Consider the following 26531-nt stretch of genomic DNA (forward strand, 5'->3'; position numbering starts at 1 on the left):
GCTATAAAAATCTTCAGAGGATTGATTTACCTGTACTGCTTGCTGGAACTGTAGTAATAAAGAACAGTCTTTATTCTCCTAGGAAGGAGGTCCGAGTAGAATCATTCTTTAAAAACTTTGATCTTGTGACTGACAAACGAAGCAACAACATGATTTAAGTTAAAGTTGAGGAAATTAGCTCAGTATATGAAGTTATCCTTCTTAGGCCACTTTTTTAAGAAACCTGACTAAAAGCTTGCACACAGACGCAAATCGTCAATCAGATTGTTCTTGTTATAATTTGTAGGCATATACACGTTAATTACTACATGAGCTTCAACCTTTGCTGAATCAACCTTTTAATCAGGGTTCCTTAAGTAATTACAAAAAAAAAGTTTTTTTTAACTGCAAGTAAGGAGCAACATTAAAACTTAAAATGAACAGAAATTATTCCGTATATTAAAAGGGTGGTTCCCTCCTCAACACCCCGCTCTTTACGCTAAAGTTTGACTCCTTGTAACAACTCTACTTTTTAAAACAATAATAAATACATAAATGATGAAACATATATATTTTAAATCAGCAAAATCAGTATATTTTAAATTTTTCAATTTATTTTCTTGACTCAGGATGCAATTTCTTGGTTGAGTAGACTTCACGAAGAGCAGAAGAGCTGGGATGAGCAGTAAATTCGCTTAGCAAAGGATGAGCAAAAAATATAATTAGTTCAAAAATGTTAAGGGCTTTATTTCTTTTAAAATGTGAAAAAGAAGAAAAAAGGCACAAACAAGAATTTTACAGAGAGTGAAACGAATTCAAGGTTGAAAGCCCTTGATTTTTATTTTAACTTTAACATTATAAGAAGCCTTGTCTGTCGCAACGCCTTTCTCTGTGAAAATTAAGGCTATCACACAAAAAGACGGCAACAGTGTACAGGCTTACACAGTTTTTACTGCAAAATTTACTGCTCAGCTACTGCTTAGCCTAGAAAAGAAAAAGGACGATAATCGATTAGAGATAAAAGACATGCAAAGAAGTGATAAAATAAATAAATAAACAAAGACCAGATCATTACTGTAAAGGAGCAATTAGAATGGGTCATCGGGTTAAGATCATAATTCTGACCCGGATGCAAGGAAGACTACAACCACCACTAGTCATTTTTAAGAAATCTTTTCAATTAACCTATTATTATGCTAAAAAAAACTGTCATTGTACTTTCTCCTTCTTAATTAAGGAGAATAGCTAGCCTAGATTTTATTTACCCCTTGCTGGTGAATCAACCACCTATACTCATCTCTATTCTCCACCGAACCATGGCAAATTTTTTGAGCGGTTTTAAAGTTTCCCTTCTTAAGTGATACAAAATAGTTGGTCATTATTTTAGAGAATAATAGAAAATAAAACTTGAAGAAGAGGACTAGAAATGGTTGAGCCTCCGGATGTCGGTTTTTGCATGGCAAATTGAAAGTTGAATGCGTTGATAAGTGGGCTCTAGAATAGTAAAGCAAGGAACTTATTTTGATATTTTTTACACATCACATAAAACTATCATGGCTGTGGAATCGGTAAATTATGAATATAGGTTCCAATTTTATCGAGTTTTCAACTGTTATTTTTAAAAGACAGACTCTGACTTTCAACCCTGAATTTTTTTAGGGGCAAAAATCATATCTAACTTGTAAAAAAAATTTGTAGCACAGAATATTTCAATAAAAATTTTTCTTTTACAATTCTATGTAATGTTAGAGATAAGATCTGAGGGTAAAACTGTGAATACAAGTCCAAAGTTTTTGAATGTCAAAGTCGAACCCCAGCTTCAGCCAACTTAGCCTTTGGGTTAGCCATTACTCCATAAGGTACGAAATATCAAATTTTATAAGCATTTGATTCAATTTCCTTCAACACGGGGATTCCCAGCGGCAATAAGTTAGCAAAGGAATGGCAGGTGGTCGTTGGGTTAACAAACACTCTAAACGATCACAATAGTGCCAAACTTACAGTAATCATTAGACGATTGTTGGCGGGTACCTGAAATCAGGTGACCTAGTTCTCAAATTTATTCAATTGCTGATTCGTTTTTTTTGAGTGAATTAATTTTAGGATTTTGTGCAAATCGCATATATTAGCGAATCATTCACTTTATTGTTGCTAGGTATTAGATTTCAATTCTTATAATTTTTGGTCTTTTATTTAATTTTTTGGCGGTTTTCTTCATTAGTTTTGTTGTACTTTCCGCGTTCGTTTTTTGGTTTTTGCTTTTTCCTTGATCATATTATTTTGTTCGCGCTGAAAAAAAGAAACGGTCGTTCTCTTGAAACATTCGCTTTCAGTGTTTTCTTCAGAATTTTCATTTGGCCGTTTAAAAACCCCATTTTTGATCGTTTTCTTTGTTTACGTTAAGGCAGGTCGATCTGGTTTAAGACATTATCAACAAAATATGGACGAAAATTCATCAAACTTCAGCTAAAAACATATGACCACAAAAATTTTAGGAAAGTTCTTCTCTTTAGAACGCAAAGTTGGCTATGAGAACCAACAAATTCTTATTGTTTAAGTTTTTGCAGACGAAAGCGTTTTCAAATTTTACAAGCTAGTTTTTCTTATCTTCCATGTGTAAAACTACCACAAATCACCATTAACAAATAAATGAAACCCAAAACGATCTAAAAATTACATTTGATATACTACTCAAAGTCAAGACGAGCAAATATTAAAAGGAGTAGGGCTGATAATGTCCGCCGTTCTTACTAGACAATTGAGTGCAAAGTCGAAAGCAAAACCCCACAAGAAGAAAAGTGGTTTTATGTTCAAGACGGGATTCACATTGATCGTCAGCTTTTCATGTCAGAGTATGACTCGTTACTCAACAAAGTTAAAATTTCTTTTCACCGACTTAAGTTCAGAATACAGGTATTATATTTGTGAGTGCGAGATTGAAATACAGCTTTTGATCTTTAATTTTACTCTTCTTGCAAAAGCAGTTAATTTATTTTGGAATAAAAAATTATTTTGAAATAGGGAATTAAAAAAAAATTTGAATTCTAGGAAGATGGTTGAACAAATGGGATCAAAGCGGAATCGAAAACTTAAAAACTAAAAGAAAATATACCCTTCTGACAGGAATGCAGCGCCCATAATCCTTTATTAGTTATGCTGAAGTGTAGTGGCGTTTTAAAGAACAGTGATAAGCACTTCTGGGCATAAAATTTTCACCTAAATAATATCGAGCATGAATAGACTCACTTAGACGCATTAATATGCAACTCCCGGTAGGGCTGAAATCAGCGAAGCTTTTGAATCACAGGCCAAAATTTGAATAAAATTACAGATTGTTTGGGTAACGTCATCCTTCCTATGGTGGGTTCGCTTTGGCAATGAAGTACCTCTTAACTTACATTTGAATTCTCTTTTCAATGAATCAGAAAGAAAACTGTTCTAGAAATTGACTTCCTCCCTCTTCCCTGTCCATGAAAGTAAACACAAGAATAGTAGTTTTCATTTTCCACTCAATATTAGTCCAAAATTAGACGGAGGTCACTCAGCCTTGATATATTACTGATTTGACGAGAGTTGGGCTGAATGTGGTCGATTTGAATGGGGGTTGACTCAGACAGGTTTGGGTTAAATGGCAGTTGAGCTGAATGAGGGATGAGTTACACAAGGATTTAATTATGTGGAGTTTGAGCTGATTTAGGATTGAGCTAAATTTGGTAGAGTTACACAGACGTAGAGTTGAGTGAGTGTTGAGTTCCTCAAGGATTAAGTTTTACCGCGTTCAGTTACACGAGGGCTCAATTAAACGGAAGTGGAGTTGCACAAGAGTTCAGCTGCGTGAAAGTCCATTTAAACGAGGGGTTGAGCTTGAAGAGGGTTTAGCTAAGGAGGGGTTCAGTTGCACGAGGATTCAATTGTATAGGGGCTCGGTTGCGTGAATGTGAAAAAATACAGGGGTTCATTCGTTCCTGCGGTCAGATGGCCGAGGGTTCAGTTGCAGCTGCAGTGGAACCTGTAAAGTATTGTTTTCAGAAAATATTTTCTATTAATATAAAAAAAAATTTGAGGATGAGTCAAAAATAAACCCCATGTCAATGGCCGTTTAAGCCTTCTTCAGGTGAATACACGATGAATCTTGAAAAAATAAATTAAGAAGAAGAGGCGCTCCTAACGAGCTGTTGGAATTTCGCACTAAAGGACGGTTTTTCATTGTTTTTTAATTTATCAAATTGTTGGGCATTCGTAAATTGAGATTCAAATATCTAATTTTACGATTAAGTCTGTAATATCCTTCTGCAAATTTGGGCATTCGTAAATTGAGATTCAAATATCTAATTTTACGATTAAGTCTGTAATATCCTTCTGCAAAGTCCCCGGATCAAAATTCAGATATAGCCATTTTATTCAGCATAGCAAAAACTTAATTAGTCTTTTACAATTTTTAACTAAATTAAAATTAGTTAATTAGTAAGTCGTCTTTGAGGACGACTTACTCCCCCGTAGTCCCCGTGGGAGGGGTTGCAAGTTACAAACTTTGACCAGTGTTTACATATAGTAATGGTTATTGGGAAGTGTACATACGCTTTCAGGGGGATTTTTGGTGGGGGGGGGTGGTTTGAGGGGAGGGGTTACGCAGGGGGACTTTCCATGGAAGAATTTGTCATGGGGGAAAAAATTTCGATGAAGAGGGTGCAGAATTTTTTTGCATTTTTTTAAAGAACAATGGAAAAATAAATATGAAAAAGTTTTTTTCAACTTAAAGTAAGGAGCAGCTTTAAAACTTAAAACGAACAGAAATTATGACGCATATGAGGGGTTCACTTCCTCCTAATACCTCGCTCTTTACTCTAAAGTAATTTTATTAATTTCAACTATTTATTCTACAGCCTTTGTTATTCAGGGGTCATTCTTAAGGAATGGGGACAAAATTTTAGCTTTAGTGTAAAGAGCAAGGTACTGACGAGGGGGTGAATTCCCTCATATACGTAATATAAACACACGAATTTAGAAGTTTGTTAGGTCACGTTATTATGAGAAAACGTATATGCGAATAGGAATTTCAAAAACTATGAAAATAATTAGTTCAAAACTATACTATTCTATTCTAACTAATATACTATTCTAACAATACTATTTCAAAAACTATGAAAATAATTAGTTGAAAAATACCAGAGAAATTTGAAGGTAAACTATTGTATATATAATCATGAGAAATATTAGAAATAGAAATTGAATGAAGTTGATCCAAAGAATATATTCCCGAATTCCCATAGAAGTGTCTAACTGAAGATCCATGCTCAACATTAAAAAGAATTCTCATTGCTTTATTCTGGAGTATTTGGAGAGATTTAAATACAGATGGAAAAGTAGAAATACAATAGCCCAAACAGAAATACAATAAAGAAAATATGGGTGGACAAAAGAAAAATAAATTGTTTTTAGAATATTTTTAGGAACAAAATAACGAAGACGTGATAGAATACCAATATTTCGGGAAATTTTTAACGATAGGGTCTTCACATGTTTATGAAACGACAAATTTTCATCTAAAATAACACCAAGGTATTTCAACGGATCAACCCTTTTTAATTCAAGACCATTCAACAAAAGAGAGAATCCATCTGAAATGACCGAACCAGTTCGCGAAAACAACATGTATTGGCATTTTTTCTCATTAAGAGCTAGTAAATTCCTTGAGTACTAAAAAGACGCACATTGTAACCTGCATTCAAGGTTATGGAAAAGAACTGCTAAGTCCCGGTGAGAGGAAAAAATTACTACATCATCAGCAAACATAATAATTTTACAGAGGCAAAACAACCGGTAAATCATTTAAAAAAAGAAGAAATAAAACAGGCCCAAGGACAGAGCCCTGAGGTATTCCATAATTAATCTGGAAAGTATCTGAACGAAGATCACGGGATTTATCGATATATTCTAGTCATCTCCCAGAAAGATAAGATGCAAAAAAATTAACAGTTTGTGATGAAAATCCATAAGACATAAGTTTCATAAGAAGCAAAGAATGATTTATATGTCAAATACTTTAGCGACATCAAGGAAAATAGCCAAAGCATGTTGATCACCATCTAATGAGTCATTTATATTCAGGAAACGTTCATGAATTGCCGGTTCAGTTGACTTTCCCTTTATAAATCCATATTGAGAAGTGTGTAATATCTTATTATCAAATAAATATTTTTGTAGTTGACTATGCAATTATTTCCAAAATTTTACTGTAAACTGAAAGCAAAGAAATACCTCTATAATCTGAATAATCAGTTGAATTACCGGCTTTAGGTAATGCTATAACATTTGCTTTTTTTAAAAGCTCAGGAAAAATTCCGTGTGTAAGTGTAAATTCCATGTGTAATTTTTTTTCTGTTTATCACTCAAAGAAAATATATTAGCTGTGGGGCCGGGTAACTGCCGCATATATTTAACACTTATAGATTTTAGTCCATCTTCAATTTGAAAGTGGTGCCTGCCTCCTTGCCTGCTAGAACGGAGCTTTCCACTCAAAAGCAGAAACACGGTTTGATGAAACGAAAGCTTGGCTGCACAACTTCAGATACTCCTCTCTGACATATTCTATATAACTCCATTTCACTTCTTACACCATAGGCTCTGGCTCGCGGACAAGCAAAAACCATGCTTTTTAACCCCAGCCAGGAGTTCTACAGAGCTTTCCAAAATGTAATGTCATATTCATCAATCTGGCCTGAGGTCCACACTTTCCGTAAAAACGCAGTTTCCCTTGCCAGTTTCCAGGAATAAGCTGAGATCAGCGGCATAGGAAAAAACAAAAACAAGAACAAAAAGAACGGGACAAAACCAAAGTGTTGCTCTCGCAACACAAAAACAACGACAATAGTTTAAATAATTAAAAAATCCAAATATTCCGACTTCCCGTACAGAAGTCTTTATCAACGAAAAAAAGAAAGAAAAAGAAAGAAAGTCAAAGTTAAATCACATAAAGAAACAGACAAACAACACAAAAAAAAACAACAAATACAACAACAAAAACCGTCTCAACGCTGACCGTCTCAAAGCTAAAGGGCCAACTAGTCAATTTTCTCAGCATCACGGGGGACTTCAATAAGCAGACACATTAGAAAAATTATATTTGCTCAAAATGTCTGTAAAATTTTATAAGGAACCTTAGACATGCTGACAATTTGGAAAGTTAACGAAAGGGTAAAATAAAGAGGAATTACAATTTTTAACTAATTTTTCAGCAAAAGCACTGTCTATTCAATGTACCTAAAGCATAAGAAATACATCCTCTGTGTCGGCAAATTTTCAATCAAAGTGGGTAGCACCACAGGGAACCCCTACAGCTGTCACATTGCTTCTTTATTACTTCTTTTGCAAAGATTTTTTACATTTTCCAACCAGGTATGCTCCAATATTTTCAGGGACTGCAATTTTCTAGACTTTAAAAATAATTCTGTTCCATTTGATGGGAAAAACATATTATCGTTTTCTAAGGATGCCAGTTTCATTAAAAATCAACATCTCCATCTCCGGTGCAAAACAAAAAAGTTAAATTATTTTTCTAAGATTTCTTTAGGTCAGCTTTTCATTTTCTGTCATTTTTTTTTCAGATGGCAACATCCAAGCTCAGCAAGTTATGGCAATACCGACAAATCAATTATAAATAGTTTAGCCAAAGAAGTAAATAAGTTTATGACGGAAAAGAAACTCCGATACTTCAAGGTATTCTTTTAAAAGCGATTTATTCGAAAAAAATCAATATTAAAAGTAAACAAAATTTAAAAGTAAAAGAGACAAACACAAAATTGCTTATTTCCCATTTTGAAGTACTAAAATAAAAGCCAAAGTTGCATTTGTGAAAATTTACCACAGTACTGATGTTTCCATATGTATCGTTAGGACACATAGGCAATCGAACTAAAAAAAAAAAAAAAAAACACTAATAAAATAGAATTTTTAATTTAAAAATGCAGAATATTGACATTAATTAGATCATCATGTTTCTTTCTATTATTATTTACATTTTAATTCATTTAAAATTGTATTTTTAATCCCAATATTATACACAATATCCAGAACTACCACTCATGATCAACTGGATATCTAGAGTCTACATAGCGTAACCGATTTAACAATGAACTAATCACTGAAAGAACAACAAACAAATATATAATTGGGACTATATATGTGTCCATCAGGAGGGGGGCAGTGTTTGGGCACCGACTATAACGTTAAAGCAGGGGCCGTTACCCATAGATATGGATCTTACGCCCTGTCATAGTTGTCCTCCTATAGATCATGTTCTGCGTCACCAAGAAATTTAACCCATTACTGGGAAAATATTTGTAACTCAAGGGACGTTTGGACGCACCGGTGGACCCTGTTGAGTGTAAATTTGAAATATCTTCTTCCTCCTCCACCTGTATTTATGGTCCCGGTCAGGGGCAAGGTCCCCCTTGGTCCATGCCTTCTATGGAGATACACTACATATCTGTAGGGCGTCCCCCTATTGCCACCTGGGGACTTTCTAAGTGGCCTGGGGGAGGCCTCTTAAAGCTGGAAAATGGCTTCAAAATTACCAGCTTTAAGGGAGGCACCTTAAAGCTAGTAAAAGTTGGTTATTGTGGCTGCAAATTACGACTGCTTTTATCATGGCAATTAGTTACAACAAAATGTGGCTACTATGAGCAAAACTATGGCTACTCCCCTAGTATTTTGCAATAAATTACGGCTATTATGAAAAAATTGCAACTGCTTCCTTCCTAAATTGCACAAAAACATGGTTTTTATTACCACAACTGCAAAATTATGGCTACTATGATCATGGCTATTATTTCCAATAAATTATGGCTAATACAAACAGAATTACGGATACCCTATCTCCAGTGCTGCAATATTAGCTATATTGCATAATTTGTGACTAATTTAAACAAAATTATAACTACTCCCCCCCATATTGCAATAAACCAAGGCTACTCGTATGATGACTATTAGCCGTAATAAATTATGGCTATTATGAATTAAACTATGGCTAATACCTTCTGACATTGCAATAAGTTATGGCCATTATTAGTATGGAAACGAAATCATGGCTAGAAATATATACATGGCGAGAATTGGATGATACAACTTTTCTTTAGTTATAACAATCAGCTCAGGATGGGCCATGCAAAAGAGTGTTATCTTTAAAAAGCAAACTTTAAAAAAAATTCTAAGTTATGCATTTAGCATCAAACCACAAGCAATTCACCCAAATACTGTACATGCTTGTAAGTAATAAAAACAAATAAAATAGACCTACTTTGCCGGGGCAGCGTGAAGTGTTGCGGCAACCTTTGTCCGGCTTCGCCGACTATTATACTAAAACTGACGTTGAATTTTTTTGTGTCCATCACTTAAGCTTGATTTATGTCTTTTCATCAGTTTTTTTTCATTTCATAATATAAAAACAGCAAAAAGTAATTTATAATAATCAAATTTTTCTGATGGAAGTGAAGAAAAAATCGAAATAAAAACCAAAATGACTGCTTCTTTGAATATCAAATTAGCCAACTCGTGATACAATCTTATATTTGCAAAATTTGCAAAACTACCATGTTTTGGAAAATGCAAAATAGTGCTTTACGATGATTTTTTTAAGAGTGGAAACAATACTCTTTAAGAATGTATTCCAGTGGAAAAATAAATATTTTGGGATGTTTCACGTGAGTTGAACATGCTTAATTAGATATCTATTGTACGTCATCATTTTGAAAACAAATGTGGAAAGATGGTGTCTAGATAGTGTTTAAAATATAAACTAGCCTCTTGAATTCGCCTCATAGCTTGAAAACATCAATACGATACGAATCCTTCGGACGTATTGAAGGATTTTTTTTTGAAGCGGGTAATAGAGAATGATTTTCTTTCGGGGGGAGGGGTTACAAAAAAAAACTCAAAACGCATAAGAAATTTATCTAAATTCACTTTTGTTACGTCTCTAAGAGTCAGGATAACATTTCGGGGGGGGGGTCAAAACCCCTAACCTCACCCTGGATACGGCCTTGATTATGGGTAATAATAGGACCTCTGGATTTCATATTAAGTTGATTAATTCTTGATTTCGAATATTACTTAATTACGTTTCTACAATTAAAAATCAATAGAAAATTTTAGGCTGTTGATAAATTTTAGTAAAACAGCAGAAAAACATCTTTTTTGTTCTTCAGTATTTGAAAAATACAAATGGCAATATTTTAAATTTTAGAAAAAGATAGTATTTTTCCTTTCTAGAAAACAGATGAAAATGATGTCAATACACAACCTTCATGACAAAATTACTTGACTTAACTTGACTTAATGCTCCTGCTGAAATGCTTCCGGCGTCGAAAGTGATGCTACATGGTGCCTCCATTTAGATCGGTCTCTTGCAAGGATGTGGACGTCCTCCTGAATATTTGCCATGGCTAAGAAGACACCTCTCGTGTCCTTCCATCTGGTTGAGGGACGACCTCTTGGGCGTTTCCCACCATGCAGCATGGGATAAGTCAAAAACCATTAGTGTGGGAGTGTTGGGGGCATGCGAAGGAGATGTCCATACCAGCGTAGTGCTCGTTGGACGAGTTGGACTGAGAAGGGTGTTTGAGCAGTTAGCAACAGGAGGTTCTAGTTGCTAACAAAATTGTGCTAGCATAGTCCTTCAATGCAGCGAAGATGTTTTGTTTGGGCTATATTTACGGTGCTAAGAACGGACTGAGTACCTGGCCAGGTTTTGGCTACGTAAAGAAGCACAGGTCCCACTGAAGCATTGTATATGCGCATCTTGGTCCTATGGCTGATATAAGGTTTCCTCCAAAGGGCACTTAGTCTTCCCACTACTGCTGAGGCTTTGGCAATTCGGTTCATTAGATCTTTGAGGATTGATCCGTCATTTGAGAGGATAGAGCCAAGGTAAGTAAATTCATCAACAATCTCAGCTGGTTTGTCACCGACCATTAGGACTCGTGGGAGACGCGGTGAGTTACGGGGTTCAACAAACATCACTTTTGGCTTCTGCCAATTAATCAACAGCCCTATCTTTAAGGCTTCATCAGCAAGGATCTGTAGGGCTTCTGTGAGCTTCGACGGTGAATCAGAGACAAGAGCAAGGTCATTGGCATAGTCAGCATCTGAAAGTACTCTATCGTCGTAATGCAAACCAAACTGGAGGCAGGTTTATGGTCCTAGTCATAATGTAGTCGATGACACAATTAAATAGCTGCAGCAGTAGAACAGCCCTGACGGACTCTAGTATTGCTTTCAAAAGATGAGCTGTGTCTGCCACTGACTTGCCTGCAGCTCTCAGTCCCTTTGTGGAGCCACTCAAAAAGGTTGCAGTACTTTGCTGGTAATCCTGTTGTTTTCAATATGAGCCAGAGTGATAACCAGTCAACAGAATTGAAAGCAGCCTTGAAATCCACAAAGGCATCATATGCTTTTTGTTAAATTCTTGAGTCTTTTCTATCAGCTGCCTCAGTGTGAATATTTGCTCCATGGTGGACCTTCCTGGCATGAAGCCAGCCTGTTGGATTCTTTGATGGTTTCTGAGGAAAGTGGTACAGCGGTCCAGGAGGTTCATAATGAAGAGCTTCCCGGGCACAGAGAGGAGTGTGATACCACAATAGTTGGAGCAGATTCTGCAACTGCCTTTCCGTTTCCAGAGAGGCAGAATGATGCCTGCTTGCCATTTATTTGGAATCCATTCTGTACGAAATACTATGGAAAACAGTATTTGGAGCCAGAGAAGGGTCAAAGACAAAATTAGATTTGACGAAATTAAACCTTAAATGAGCTAAAGGAAGAAACTGGTATTTATCAGTTTTCTCAAATTAACATATTACAACTTATACATACCCAGCTCATATAAGTAAGGCAGAGAAAAACTCAATTTGGTTTAATTGAAAAGTAAGGAATGTAGCACTAAACACTGATTGAAAATCGATAGTTAGAGAAATTATACATTTATAGCCAGTACTAAGCCAAAAGAGTAAAGTAGTTGTATTTTCCTAGCCATTAGGTTTTATTTCCACAAAATAAAATGGTAAAATTGTTTTCCCCAAAAAGCTTTTGCAGATATTGTAGGGACCTGTTCTATGGCCTCTTTGGGGGAAAAAAAGAACAAATAACAATAGAGCAATATACAGTCATTCCTTCCATAAAAGTCTTAGATGCCCTATGGACAGAACTTACAACCCTTGCCCAGGCTCTGGTAGTTTGTATCAACCCCAAAGCCTTGTTATATGATTTGCTGACTATTTTGAATAAAAGGAGTGTCTCAAGTTTCTATTGGATCCATCTTGGGAAAACACGAAATGGCTGTGATAGGGGAGGGGAGGGGGGTGGTAGCTGCACACTGATCACTTTAACTCTTAAAAGGGCCAATAGAACTTCTGATTACAAACCCAATGCATATACAACTAGCATTTCTAAAAAAATTGTATATGCCCCAAGGGCATAACTTATAGTGGGGGGAGACCAGTGGGGGGGGGGGTGTCTTCCTCAGAGCCTTAATTTTCAGACCCTTCAACTACAATGAAAAAAATTCTATATCAAAATTTTGATTGGTCATGTTTGGGGAAATAATGGGCTTGGAAATTGATGGAAAGGGGGGGAGGGACTGGTTGCTTTCAAAACAATTAAGACTTCTGATCACTTTAACTCTTAAAAGGGCCAATAGAACATCTGATTACAGACCCAATGCATATACAACTAGCATTTCTAAAAAAAATTGTATATGCCCCAAGGGCATAACTTATAACCCTTGCCCTGAGACCAGTGGGGGGGGGGGGGTGTCTTCCTCAGAGCCTTAATTTTCAGACCGTTCAACTACAATGAAAAAAATTCTATATCAAAATTTTGATTGGTCATGTTTGGGGAAATAATGGGCTTGGAAATTGATGGAAAGGGGGGGGGACTGGTTGCTTTCAAAACAATTAAGACTCTAAAAAGGACACTATAACTTCCAATTTCAAATCTAATAAGCCTCATCTTAAGTTTATACAATAAAATCCCATAAATTCCATTCCATAGATGTTCACAATTTCCGTCAGATGCGTTCAGTGAAAAGAGGAATTGTCAGGGGAGGGGGACTAGTTACTCTCCATCACTTTGACTTGTAAAAGGGAACTAAAACTTCAATTTTCAACCAAATAAGCCTTGTTCCAAAGTTAAACAAACACCCCATCCATAAAAACCTTAAATACCCTAGGGCATGACATACAAACCTCTCTCCCAGACTCTGGTTGTTTGTACCAGCCTCAAAAGCCTTGTTAGATGATCTTTGGACTATTTTGAATAAAATTACTATAAAACTTCTATTAGATGACCGTTGAGGAAACACATTGTGTGTGGTGTGGGGGGGGTTGAGGGTGGCTACCCTTTGACTCTTAAAAAGAGCACTACAAATTCTAATTACCAAAGTAATTCTGTACGCAAAATGTAACAAAGCCTAACAAAATACCAACTAAATATTCATTAGAATATAACTACAATTTAATTTTTGACTGAACTGAAGCTAACTGTCTCTGTATTTAAACAGCAAAAAACTGGTTATTGCCTGGTCTTATAGGTCCTAATTCTCAGGTGCTGGATAGCAGATCTAGTACCAGTAAATCCTTACCCTCCCCTCCATGATTCCATGGATTGGCACTCCTGCATTGTGATATGGCAAGGAATATGACTCCAAAATGATAAATCCCAAAGATTAGTATAAATCTAAATGGAACAGTTTGCCCACTGTAGGTATATTTAGATTTAATTTTTTATTAACAATATTCTGTTACAATATTCTCATGGCCAAGTGTAGATCTCTACTGAAATATTTGTAATTACTCCCATTTTTACTGGCTATTATTTTGTTTGATTTTCTTTATTGCTCAACTTTTCTTTTTTATTCTGTTAACCAAGACTATAGACATTGAACCATTGATTTAAACTAATCTTAAGCAAATTTACATAATAAGTATTTGTATTTTCTTTATGATTATGGTCAAGCCATAATAAAGTCAAATTTTTTGTAAAAACTAAATTGCCCAGGAGTGCAATGCAACTGGGTAGTCCCATTATTAGTTAATTCAATTGAGCTTCTTTAAACTTCCAAATGTATTTTTATGATTGGTAAATTATGAAAATGATTTAGGGCACAGTTTTTGAAATTAAAAACAATAGAAATTTTGAACAGTATATTCACAAACTGTGTGAGTTGAAAAAGAGTTGAATAATTTTCTAAGCCTAAAACCACCATAAATCACTCATGTCTTAAATACAGGAATACTTTCTTGTCCTTTTTTAGACATGATCTTAGTCATTAACTGTTAAGCCATTGAAAGTCCAAACAGCCATGGATAATCAAACTCCAGACAGTGAGACACACAGAAACAGGGGTGGAACCAACATGGTACAAAATTATAAGTAGCAATTGTATTAAAATTCAATACTACTACTAATAACTCACTGCGGCACCAAGCCCCCTGAGGCAATCAAGGCTACACATAATCCTCCTCCATCCATGTCTATTCAAATCCCTCTGCTTTACACCCTCCCAGGAATTTGGCATAAATCTTTTTTTACAACATCATTCCACTGCAACCATGAATGACCTGCTTTCTGCTTAGCCCTAAACAAACACCTAATTTCTCAAGATAGTGGGAAACAAATTACAATGAATATTTTGGCCCTATGTTCAAGGGCTGTCTTCAAAATATAGGACTATAAGAAGAAAAAACTTACAACAGGATTAGTGTTTTTCCCTAAACTAATTAAGTAAAATATATCATTATAATGGGGAGCAGTTACATTAACTACTCCCCAATATATCAGGGGTTAAACCCCCCTTTTTACAGTTTTTTTCACATGCTTCATAATGGGGAGCAGTTACATTAACTACTCCCCAATATATCAGGGGTTAAACCCCCTTTTTACAGTTTTCAAATCAAATGCAACTGAATGACGAGAGTTGGAATAGTGCGTAGTTCAACTGCGAGATGTAGTCTCCTCTGATGGGCCCGGGAGTGGAAGGGGGATATGCACTTTAATGTTAATGGTAACCTGCACTATAAAAGAAAGCTACTATAAGTGCTACGAAAAGTGACAACATAGCCTCGGACCCGGATTCCCTTTTAAGATCTCGACCATCGCGCGTCAATAGACAAGCTGAAGACAAGTGTCGAGCACGGCATTTTATATACTTTATTGTGCATGACTTTGGTCTTTTGGGTACTGATTGGCAATCCCGCTCGTCTGGCTTTGATTAATGCTTCTGTGATGTTCTGCAGTAAGACTTCTCTTATGAGACAGGAGCACAATGTCATCAACAAAATCACCATCAAAGATAGTAAGGCTCTGATTTAACTGAATCGCTCAAAAACAAAGTGACATAACTGATGCATGTAACCAAGGAGAATCGTGAAGAACAAAATACAAAGGATACAGCTTTGTAGTACACCAAAATGGACCTGGAACCATTCCGTCTGGTTCTCATCATCGGTTCGTCTGTTAAGGCAACCATAATTCTAGCAATTTTGATGAGGATGCCGTAATGTCTAAGTATTTTCCATTGGGATTCCCTGTGTACAGAATCAAAATTCTTTAAGTCGATATTTTCAGTGGGTTATTTTTCTGTATTTCTTGTATTTTTTATGTGTTGTTATGGGGTCTTATATTGTAGTGTTTCGTTGTTTGTTTTTATGTTGGTTTCGGTAAATGGTCTCATGTTCCATATTCTTACTCTTTTTATTTTTTTTTTATTTTAGCACATTTTCGCAAGCTCCGCTTTTGTTGTGCTGTTGTAAAAAAAAAGAAGATTATTTTCAATAAAATTGTTCTACTACTACTATTACTACTACTACTACTAAACGAAAGGAGCACTTCAGTCTACCACTCGCTGCATTCTTCAATTAATATTCTTAAACTGAAAATCAGATTAGCACACTATCGGCCTGGCCAAAAACCGTGTTGTTAGCCTTTTTTTTTCCAAGAGGCCCTTCATATGGAAGGGGTCGTCGCAAGTTAATTTAAGAGTTAACAGTGATCGGAGGGTAAAGGCCCCCAATGCCCTTTTTCCCTCAGATAAAAGTTTTGAGATAGCCATTTTGTTGAAAATAGTTCAAAGGTCAGATAGCATAGAATCCGGTGTCGACACAAACCCCAGGGACCCGGGGGTAGACGTTTAAAGTTATGCCCTGGGAGCGTAAATAGTTCTTATGGAAGGGATGCACGTATAAACTTCAGAGAGGGCTCTTTTAATTGGAAATTGAAAGATCTAGTTCACATTTTAAGAGTCAAAAGTGATCGGAGGGCAGCTATCTCCCCAGGTCCTTTTTTCCCCAAACCCATCTGATAAAACTTTTGAGGCAGCCATTTTGTTAAAAACAGTTCAAATGTCAGATAACAAAAACTCTGGTGTCGACACAACCCCCAGGGTTAAGAGTCAAAATAGATCGGAGAGCAACTAGCCCCCCCCCCCACGCTCTTTTTCCCCAAATGCATCAGATACATTTTTGAGATAGCCATTTTGTTAAAAATAGTTCAAAGATCATATAACAAAAACTCCGGTGTCGACACAACCCCCCAGGGCCCGAGGGCAGGCGCAGTAAGTTAAGCCTGGAGTATATATTTGCACATTATTTAGCGGGGGGGGCTGGGAGTTATGTTAGTTGAGGTCAGGTTACCACCACCCACAAAACCATACAGTGCAAATATATTGCCCAAATATATTTCTAAAGTATTATATTTTCATCATGTTTTGGTGTTTTTCATTAGGATTAATCCACTTCTTGAGTGCTGGCGGTATAAAACATAAGCACCGATTAAAGGAATTGATCTTTTTGCCAGGAATCTTCACCATTTAAAAATCTGTTGAATTTTTGCTTTATTTGGTATGTAAAATTTAAGTACTTTTCTTTTTTGCTTGAGAATTTTATATTGCAAATAACCTTTTATTTTCAAATGTATTCTCCTTCTCATCCTCCCCTCAACATTGCTATTTTGATGCCCTCTCCCCTGCAATATTTTTGGTTCGCATCCATGCTTGATTGAGTGGTTCAATTGCAGCCTAGGATCTTTTTACGGTTAAGGAAAGTTGTTATGTTAATAAATGAAATTTTGCAAAGTAGATATTATGTTCAAATTTGGGCACTGAAAATTTTATAAATATCTAGGCTTACCTCCACAACTTCTAATGCTTGAGCAATTATTAACCCTGTATGAAGGCTAATCTTTAGTTAAAAACAACATAAAAAAAAATTGTAATAGAATTGGATTTGCCATTCAGATTTTTCTTCAATATAATCTTCTTACCGTAAGAATTGCAGCCTCTCCCCTCTGCCCCTCTTAATAAGACAAAATTAAGCAATAGATTATATTCAAATTCAGGGAATAGTTTATTAAAACGGAATCGACCCCAAAAAATAATTCATAAAAAATTGTATATTTAGCCGAAAGCAAAGATTCGGTTATTATTTCCCGATTGCTTTCTTGGAAAGTTTTATCTTATTTTCAGACTTTTTTTTTTTTTTACTGACGGTTGGTATTTCTTTCTTACTTTGCTACCTCATATCTGTGTTTGATGATTGATCAAACAGTTCAATGCAATGAACTTTAAGTAAATCGACCCAACAGGAACCAAAATCTAAAAAATAATAGCTACAAAACAAAAAAGAGCTGTTTTCGTTTTTGATACTCTTTTTTTTTTTTTTACCAGGTGATGTATTTCTTATAAAATATCTCTTCTCAGGAGATGCATGTATCTATCCTAACGTCTCTCATGAGAAGTTAAGTGTGTCTATGAGAATATGACACAATATTTCATATATCAACTTAATCGATATTAAATCAAATTAATTACAATATTTCAACTTGATCGTCCGAGCGGAGCTCAGCAGAGGAAAAAGCAAAAGTCAAGAATCTTGGAGGATCTGTCTCTGGCCAGCTCGATGCTATGATTTTTACAACCTACATCAACAATTAATATTGAAGCTTTACATTGTAGAGAAGCATATACTGCTACCGCTGTATCATCTATATCCGAGGCCGAAGGTGGAGTTGGGATTGACAAAATAACTGACATTGCTTTTAAGGATGGAGGAAAAAAAGGGAGAGAATACGAAGGGGGAGAAAAAACAAACGTAGATGTAGATTCAGGCGAAGAAAACGCAGACGACAACGATGCTGAGACAGAAAGTGTTGAAAATGAAAAAGTGTGTAGCAGTGACGTATTGTACTCAGACATATCTGACTGGCCTATAGCTGTTCCGGATAAACCAAGAATTGACTAAGTTAAAAAAAGGAGTGAAACGTTTCAGAACGAAAATTGACTTTTTGTTTCACTTACTAGAAAGTTAGAAGATAGAACGAAGGGTAGAAACAAACAATTTAGTCCTGATTTGTTTTACACAAACCAACCAAACGGTGAGAAGATTAGGAGAGCCTGGTTGACATATTCGACGAAAACCCACACCTTACACTGCTTTTGTTGCACACTATTTGCTAAAAACGAAAGTTTGAATAATCCAAACACATCTAAATTTGTAACTGGTTTTGAAGCTTGGTGGAAACTTAATCCAAAAGTTCAGAATAATGAAGCCTCTGATCAAAATGACAGTTGCTAATAAGAAGTGGAAAACTATACAGCTGAACTTAAATGCCAATAAAAAACTGATACAGCAAACCAAGCAGCTGCTGAAACAGAAAAACGAAAATGGAGAGACGTTTTCAAGGGACTGTTAGATTCCTCTTGGTTTTTAGCTAGTCAAAATGTTCCATTTTGTGGACACAGGGAAAACGTAGTATCAGAAAACAGGGCATTTCTTAGAGCTGATTGAACTATTATCAATGTATGATCCTGTACTCAGAGAGCACTTGACCAAACTAGAACTTTCAAAGCAGTCAAAAAGGTATTGACAAGCTATTTGTACCCTACTACTCAAAATGAGTTCATCTTACTTCTTGGTGGTATGGTAAAGGAAAAGATTCAACTGATATTAAAAGGGCAAAATATTTTAGTACAATGTTTGACAGCACACTTAATGCCTCTCACATTGATCAAATGAGTGATGTAATTCGTTACGTGCACGTTGAGAACAAGAAAGTTGGAATAAAGGAGTATATTTTAGGCTATTATCAGCTTACAGGAAAAAGAGCCGTGGACATTACATAGGATACTTTAAATTCAATTGAAAAAGATGGTCTAAATATAGCAATGTGCCGAGGGCAGGGCTACGACAACGCTCCAACAATGGCTGGAGTAAATTCAGGAGTACAAGCTAGAATTTATGAGCTTAATCCTAAAGCATTGTTTGTACCTTGTGCCAACTATTTACTAAATCTTTGCGGAGTGCACTCTTTGCTACAGTTCCTTGCTGTGTGAGGTATTTTAGTACTTGGGAAAGGTTGAATGCTTCTTTTCTCATGCTTAACACACAGATGGAATATCCTCTTGGCAAATGTTGAAGTTACAGTCAAACAACTTCCAGAAACCAGGTGTGGTGCTAACTATGAAGCTGTTAAGCCAGCGTTTAAATGCTTTTAGAAGATTGTCGATACCATTGAAAAACTTTGTGACTCTTCAGAAACACTCGCCACATTAGGAGCAGCTCAAACTTTGTTGACTTCGATGTGGGATTTCTCATTTTTGTACTTTTTATGTTTATGGAATATTGTCCTTGAAGATGTCCACCACACCCAAAAATACCTATAAATTTTTGAAAAAAGTTTCGAAAAGTCCCCTATCAAATTGAGCAGTTTAAAGGCCTTTTTGAATGATAACACAGATGGTCTCGAGGGAAAGGTAATAGAATTTGCAAAAGTTATTTGTGATGAGATGGACATTCTCCTAGTCAAATAAAGAACTATTAGAAGAAAGAAACCGATGCCCGGAGAAAAAGCTGCAGACGAGCCTCTAACTTTGGAAGAACTAAAAAAAAATATCGATGTTAGAGTTCATTGACACGTTTCGACAAGAAATCAACACGCGTTGCCAAGGCATGGAAGGAATTGGTTTGCTATCTTGAAGACTAGAAACTTGCTAAAGAGTTCAGAAACTGAAGTGCTAAAATTAGTGGGATGTTTAGTTGAAAATTACGAAGAAACATTTTTAGGAGGCATGTTAAATGAAATCCTACGTCTGAGCAAGTTTTCACAAGCGGCAAACTTTCCTGGAGAAGTGGCTCTGGAGTGGATTTCTTCGAGACTACTGCAGTTTATAGCTAAATATGAGCTTCTAGACTCTAACTTTAGCATTAAGGTTTTACCTGACATTATGTGTCACTCTTGCTTCTTCGAGTTTTTCTAAAGTCAAGTTTATTAAAATTTATTTCAGATCTACTATCAACCAAGCTCGACTATCGAGCTTAGCCATGCTTTCTATTGAAAACAGTGTAGCAAAAAAGATGATGAGGCTATTTCTAAGTTATCAGAAAACAAAGTTAGAAAGAGAGCTTCTGAATGAAAACATGGGTTTTAAATACAGTACATTTTGTTAAGATAGAAAATATATATAAACATATATATATATATATATATATATATATATATATATATATATCACTCAATCACCTGGGTCTTTGAAGTCAAAGCACAAAAAACATGGATAAGCCTATGGTAAAATACAAGAGCTATAACTCATCTTGTATTTCCACGTAAGCCGCGAATTAAAATGGTGTTGTTTGATATTGTAATAATATTGTTAATATGTATAAAAATGTTGTGTTTGGTTAAATTTATGTAAGTTATTTACATTAAAATGGCTACATACCAATATTACACAGCACACAATTTACTTTCCCTTTCACTCCTTAATTTAAACACTTTGTTTAAGTGTATATTTCCACCATAAACAAATATGACTCAACAATGTTTAAATGTTTGTTGGGAGGGGGGGTTGACAAGATGAAATTCCTCCCCGGGTGTCACCAGACCTTGCTACATCACTGCTCCAGTGGATAAAAAAGATGCAGAGGATCCGGAGGCAAGTGCTGTAAAATGTGCTCTGGGGGCATATCAGATTTTTATGGAAGGGATGGTCATATAAACTTCAGAGGGGGCTCATTCGATTGTAAATCGGAATTTCTAGTGCCCTTTTTAAGAATCAAAGTGATCAGAAGGCAATCGGGGGCATATAAGGTTTTATGTAAGGGGTGGTTGTATAAACTTCAGAGATGGCTCATTTGATTGTAAATTGACAGTTCTAGTTACCTTTTTAAGAGTCATCAAAAGCGATCAGGGGGCATCTACCTCCCACCCCCCTCTCGCATTTTCCCCCAAATGCATCCGAAAAAAATTTTGAGATATCCATTTTGTTCGAAATGGTCCAAAATTCAAATTACTATAGCTTAGGGGTTAAGAAATCCTCCATTGCACCCGGGACAAGAACTGTAACTTATGTAAGTCGTAAATTTGTGAGTGTCAAAAGTGATCAAAAAGTAACAAGCATTGTGCCTTTTTACCCCAAATGCACCTTGTTAAAAACTTGAAATAGCCAATTTGTTCAAAATAGTCCAAAATTCAAATTATTATAACTTAGGGGTTGAGAGTTTCTCCCTAGCCCTCCTAGGGATTATAACTTATTTAAGTTGCCCATTATTACAATATGAGGTTTTAATGGTAGGGCTGGTCGTAATAACTTTGGAGGAGACTCATTCGATCGGAAATTAAAACTTATAGCTCTTTTTTAAGAGTTAAAGTGATCAATAGGCAACTAGCCCACGCCCCACTTTCTCAAAGGGTATCTGGTCCAAATTTGGAGATGGGAACCTGGGAACCTAATGCGTCATTGGCGCTTTAATAAAAACGGATTATGTTACAGGTATTTTTTTATGGGCTTATTAGAACATAAACATGAAACAAGAAATGGGCTTATTAAAACATAAAAATAAAAATAAACATAAAAATTAAAGAAAAATTAAATTTTGAACTGATGAGCTTTCAGTAATTAATATCATTATATTTCAAATATTCATTTTGATTTTATTAGTTCTTTCCAAGACTGTTCGAGACAAATGTAGCTTCACTAAAAACAAGGGCTTGGATACTGCCCCCATCCATAACTGTAAAAGACTAAAGCCTACTTAGCCATTGGTGCTTCAATGAAAACAATTTATATAACAAATATTTTCTTTTCCAGTTATTGGAGCATTGAAAATGAAAATTATAATAAAAAAAAACTTGAACTGACGATCTTTCAACATTATATATCAAATATTCAGTTTGATTTATTTGTAATTTTCAAGATTTTTCAAGAGACACAGAGTTTTCAGTAAAGTGCCAGAGATGCAGTAGGTTTTAGAATTTTACACTGAGAGAAGGAGGCAAAACCCAAACTCTTGTTTGTAGATTTTTTGTTCGTTTCAAGCTTGATTTGCATATTCAATTTAAGTTTCACTCGTTTTAAGATTTATTTACTCATTTATATTAGTACCTATTGTATGTTTGTTTGCTATGATTGTTTATTTAATTTCTGTTCGTTTCGGGTTCATTTAAGCTTCAATAGCCAAGTATTCTTGTTCGTTTTAAGCTTGATTGGCATATTCAACTTAAGCTTTATTCGTTTTAATATTTATCTATTCATATTTATTAGTACCTGTTGTATGTTTTGTAATGATTATTTATTTAATAGCTGTTCGTTTTGGGTTTCACGTATTCTTTAATAGTAATCTTTGGTCGTTTTGAGTTTGAATTATTGTAGGTTTCTATTTGTTCTAATCTTAACTTTATTGAGGCCTTTACTTTTCTTTAGAAAACCTCTTTTTTAATTAATTTACTAGAAAGGGCAACGCAATACACTTGCCTCACATATTTATCGCAGAGCTTCTGAATGTCAAAAACCTTTAGTCTTTCAACGCTTGGTGACAGCCTTTAGCTTTAATTTAAAACCTCCAATAACTAACTGGTGATCAGAGTACGAATTAGCCCCACGAAAAGTTTGAATATCCTCTTAGACAGTGCCTATGCTGCTTCCTATTGAGAACATGATAATTCTGATTCCATGAAGTCGCATCTGGTAAAGTCCATGTATATCGCAGTGGGGGAACCACGATCCATCAACAATTTGCTCAGTCATAAACGGCTCTTAATTATTCCAAAGCTTGTATCTGGAATATGACTTCGCCACTCAAATGTGACAATGCTGCCATCTATGTGCTTTAATATCTAAACTAAGACAAATGAAATTGACTGTTAGTGAGAATAAAAGCTCGTCCAAAACTTTTTCCTCCCTAAATACTAATAGATAAGCTTCAAATACTTCCATTCTACCAAGACGAAAATAGTAGAAATAATTCGACTGCTCTTGGATGCAGATTTAGGATGGAATCCAAACATAAACTGCCTGACTATATATGTGTCAGAACCCCCCTTCTAAAATATAATTAGTCTGTTCTGATTCCTCAGCAACGTGCTCAAAATTATGCTCTAAAAGATATTTTCTCGCTTCCTCGTCTTTACCCGGCTAATTGTCTTTAAAATGGTGCAGGTATTAAACCGTTAAAGTTCAGGGAGATCAAAATAAAAATATTTTTACCTCTATATTTTTCAACTAATAATTATTATTTGCAAGCTGGCTGCAATAAAGTGAAAATAAGAAAGCTGAATACAATTAAAACATCGCTAAGTAGTTGTGTTTTCACATTTCAGTTCGGAAGTTGTATTAAAAACAAAAAATTTTGATTTACTGAGAACTCAGATTGGTCAAAATTAGTTGATAAATACTAAAAAGCATCAAAACCTGCGGTAAAAAGCAACAAAGTAGAAATGACAATGAACAAAACCATTTGAAATAAAATTTCATGTAAAATATGGCCGACCGAAATAAAGGCTCGTATTTGAGGGTCCTAATAATGTCCCTTAAACTGTCAAAATTCTAAAAAAATCCCCTTGCGATTTCTTACTTTTTAGTAAAAATTTTAGTATTTTTTCAAAATTGCGCAATCACCCCTCCCCTCCTCAAATCAAAATCCTGTTGATATGCATACCAGTTTGATGTCAAAAGGCATACACAATTTTTATTTGTGATATCACAGTTCAAAACATTAAGTTAATTCAGAAAGAAAACACATTTACAAACGTACAACATCTGTTTAATTCGCCTTTGGACTGAAATGTAATTAGTTGCGCTTGTACTACATTTCTGTTTAGAACCTAGTCCAAAACTAAATTCTTGTCAAAATAGAATTCCAAAAAACGACCATATAAAAGTAAGGTGCAGAAGGAGTAACCATAGAATAAAACTCTTTGGCATGAAATCTAAAGCAAAGAGTCATTATGTGAAATAGATAAATAATTAAATATGAAAAAAAAATCAACAACAACAAACTAACCTAGTTCCGATTTGGTTGGCTTTTGTTTAGCTCCACTTATCTTCTGAGCAAGTTTCTTGTCTTTAGCACAATCTAAAGACTGATTGGCAATTTTCATATATTGACGTTGTAGACAGAGTGCTTGAACCAAAAGACGCGAAGGAGCCCTAAATTCTTCGGCAAAAACCTATAATAAACAGAAAGTTAGCTATTACTTTAAAAGAAAAAAATATTTGTTTTCTTAATTAACTTAGTTATGGTCTGCAACAGTTTGACCATCTCTCAACTGTGCCGACAAATGAACCCGCACCACATCTATCTTCTTTTGAACCTTCTTCAAACAAGCAGGAGGAAAAGGAGAAAATTACAGTAGACAGATAAGGCCTGCAATAATAATTTTAGTATTTTTTGTAATCTCAGTTATGGTCTGCAACAGTTTAACCATCTTTCAACTATGCCAACAAATACACCCGCACCATACCTATATTGTTTTCACCCTTCTTCAAACAAGTGGAAGGGGAAGGCAAAAATTACAGTAGACTGATATGGCCTGCGATGATAATTTTAAGTATTTTTTATAATCTCAGTTATGGTCTGCAACAGTTTGACCATCTATCAACTGTACCAACAAATACACCCGCACCATATGGACACCGGTCAAACAAAAAACCTAAAATTTTGGTTCTGGGAGTTTCTCATATGGGCCATCACTATGCCAAATTTCATCAAAATTGAAGATGATAATGCAGGGTCACTTTGTTGAACTGACACAGAATGCCCCTTACTGATACTTTGTCCAACATAGTCATATATTTCAAAATAATGTTCAATCATCATACTAAATAAAAGGATTGTCTATATTTTTCAAAACATTAATGTCATTATTCCCAAAAAACAAGTCTGTCTAATAGTTACCATGTAATAAGAGACAAAGTGCTGTGTAATATGTTTACATACATGTAAACATAGTCATATATTTCAAAATAATGTTCAATCATCATACTAAATAAAAGGATTGTCAATATTTTTCAAAACATTAATGTCATTATTCCCAAAAAAACAAGCCTGTCTAATAGTTACCATGTAATAAAAGACAAAGTGCTGTGTTAAAAACTTCTGACGGCAACACACAATATCTCAAAGTGATGACTGACAAAAAGCAAGACTGTGAATTGTCACCTATTCTCTTCAGCCTAGTCAAAGACAACATCTAAGTCAGGGGAATTAAAATCAAATCTGAATTGCAGGAAAGCTTCTCCAGGATGTCAATTTTGTCAATTATGTTTGCACATACCCCCCCCCCCACCAAAGGTCAGAATTTTCTGAACAAACTCTGGAAGAAAGCAGAACAATCTGGATTACATATCTACATTCCAAAGTCTAAAACTATATAAATAAGAAAATTCACCCATGGGAATCCAATTAAGAGATAAAGGCACAAACATGACAAACTTCAAGTAATTAGGCAGTACAGTAGCTTCCCATTGTGACTAAAAAAAAACTATGCATCAGAATAGCCAAAGCAAAGGCAGTATTACAGATTTTAACCAATCTGAAAATCAACAGTATACTCACAGAACTTGAAGCCCCAACTGTTACTAAGCTAATTTTTTGTTTCTGTTTTCAGTTGATCAATAGAATGCATAAAGCTAATTGTAGAACAGGAGAAACCCTGTTTGAAAATAACTGTCTTTGCTGGAACATCTGGCAAGATTATGTCAGCAATGACAAGATCTGTAGTTGCACATAACAAAAAAATTGTCTCTGTGGTGAGGCAATGAGGATGCCATTACCTTGGACATATTCTTTGTCTGCCAGATAAACAATGCTAATCCACTGGGAGGAGTATTTGAGAGGTAGTGCTATAGCATTGCCTATGGTAAAGGTCATATGGTTGCAATTTTTTCTCCCAGAGGTACTTCATACAAAAGGGATTGTTATATAAAATTCACAGGGGGCTCATTTGATTGAAAATTGAGTTCTAGTGCCACTAGTAAGAGTCAAAAGTGATTGGAGGGCAACTAGCCATCCTAACCATGCTGTTTTCCCCCAAATATATCAGATCTACCCTCCTTGTGCCCTTTTTTCAAAAACCCATCTGACAAACATTTTGAGATAATCATTTTGTTAAAACTACTTTGCACATCAGAAAAACAAAACTTCTGGGTTAAGACAGTTCCCCGGGGCCAGGGGGACCAGAATAGCCCTAGCCAACAAAGTGCTCCTCCACAGACTGGAGCATTTAAACAAGAA

The 26531-nt window shown here is 35.4% G+C and overlaps 1 long non-coding RNA gene across 1 annotated transcript; it reads right to left on the bottom strand.

Moving 5' to 3' along the window:
• Nucleotides 1-527: 527 nt before the first annotated feature.
• LOC136034219 (uncharacterized) lies at nt 528-24459 on the bottom strand. Its single transcript, XR_010619146.1, has 2 exons — nt 24300-24459; nt 528-963 (listed from the first exon to the last, which is right to left on the bottom strand). It is a non-coding gene; the product is annotated as an uncharacterized LOC136034219 (long non-coding RNA).
• Nucleotides 24460-26531: the final 2072 nt, after the last annotated feature.

The sequence above is a fragment of the Artemia franciscana genome, chromosome 12 (assembly GCF_032884065.1).
Source record: "Artemia franciscana chromosome 12, ASM3288406v1, whole genome shotgun sequence".
In the NCBI taxonomy this organism is placed as follows: Eukaryota; Metazoa; Arthropoda; class Branchiopoda; order Anostraca; family Artemiidae; genus Artemia; species Artemia franciscana.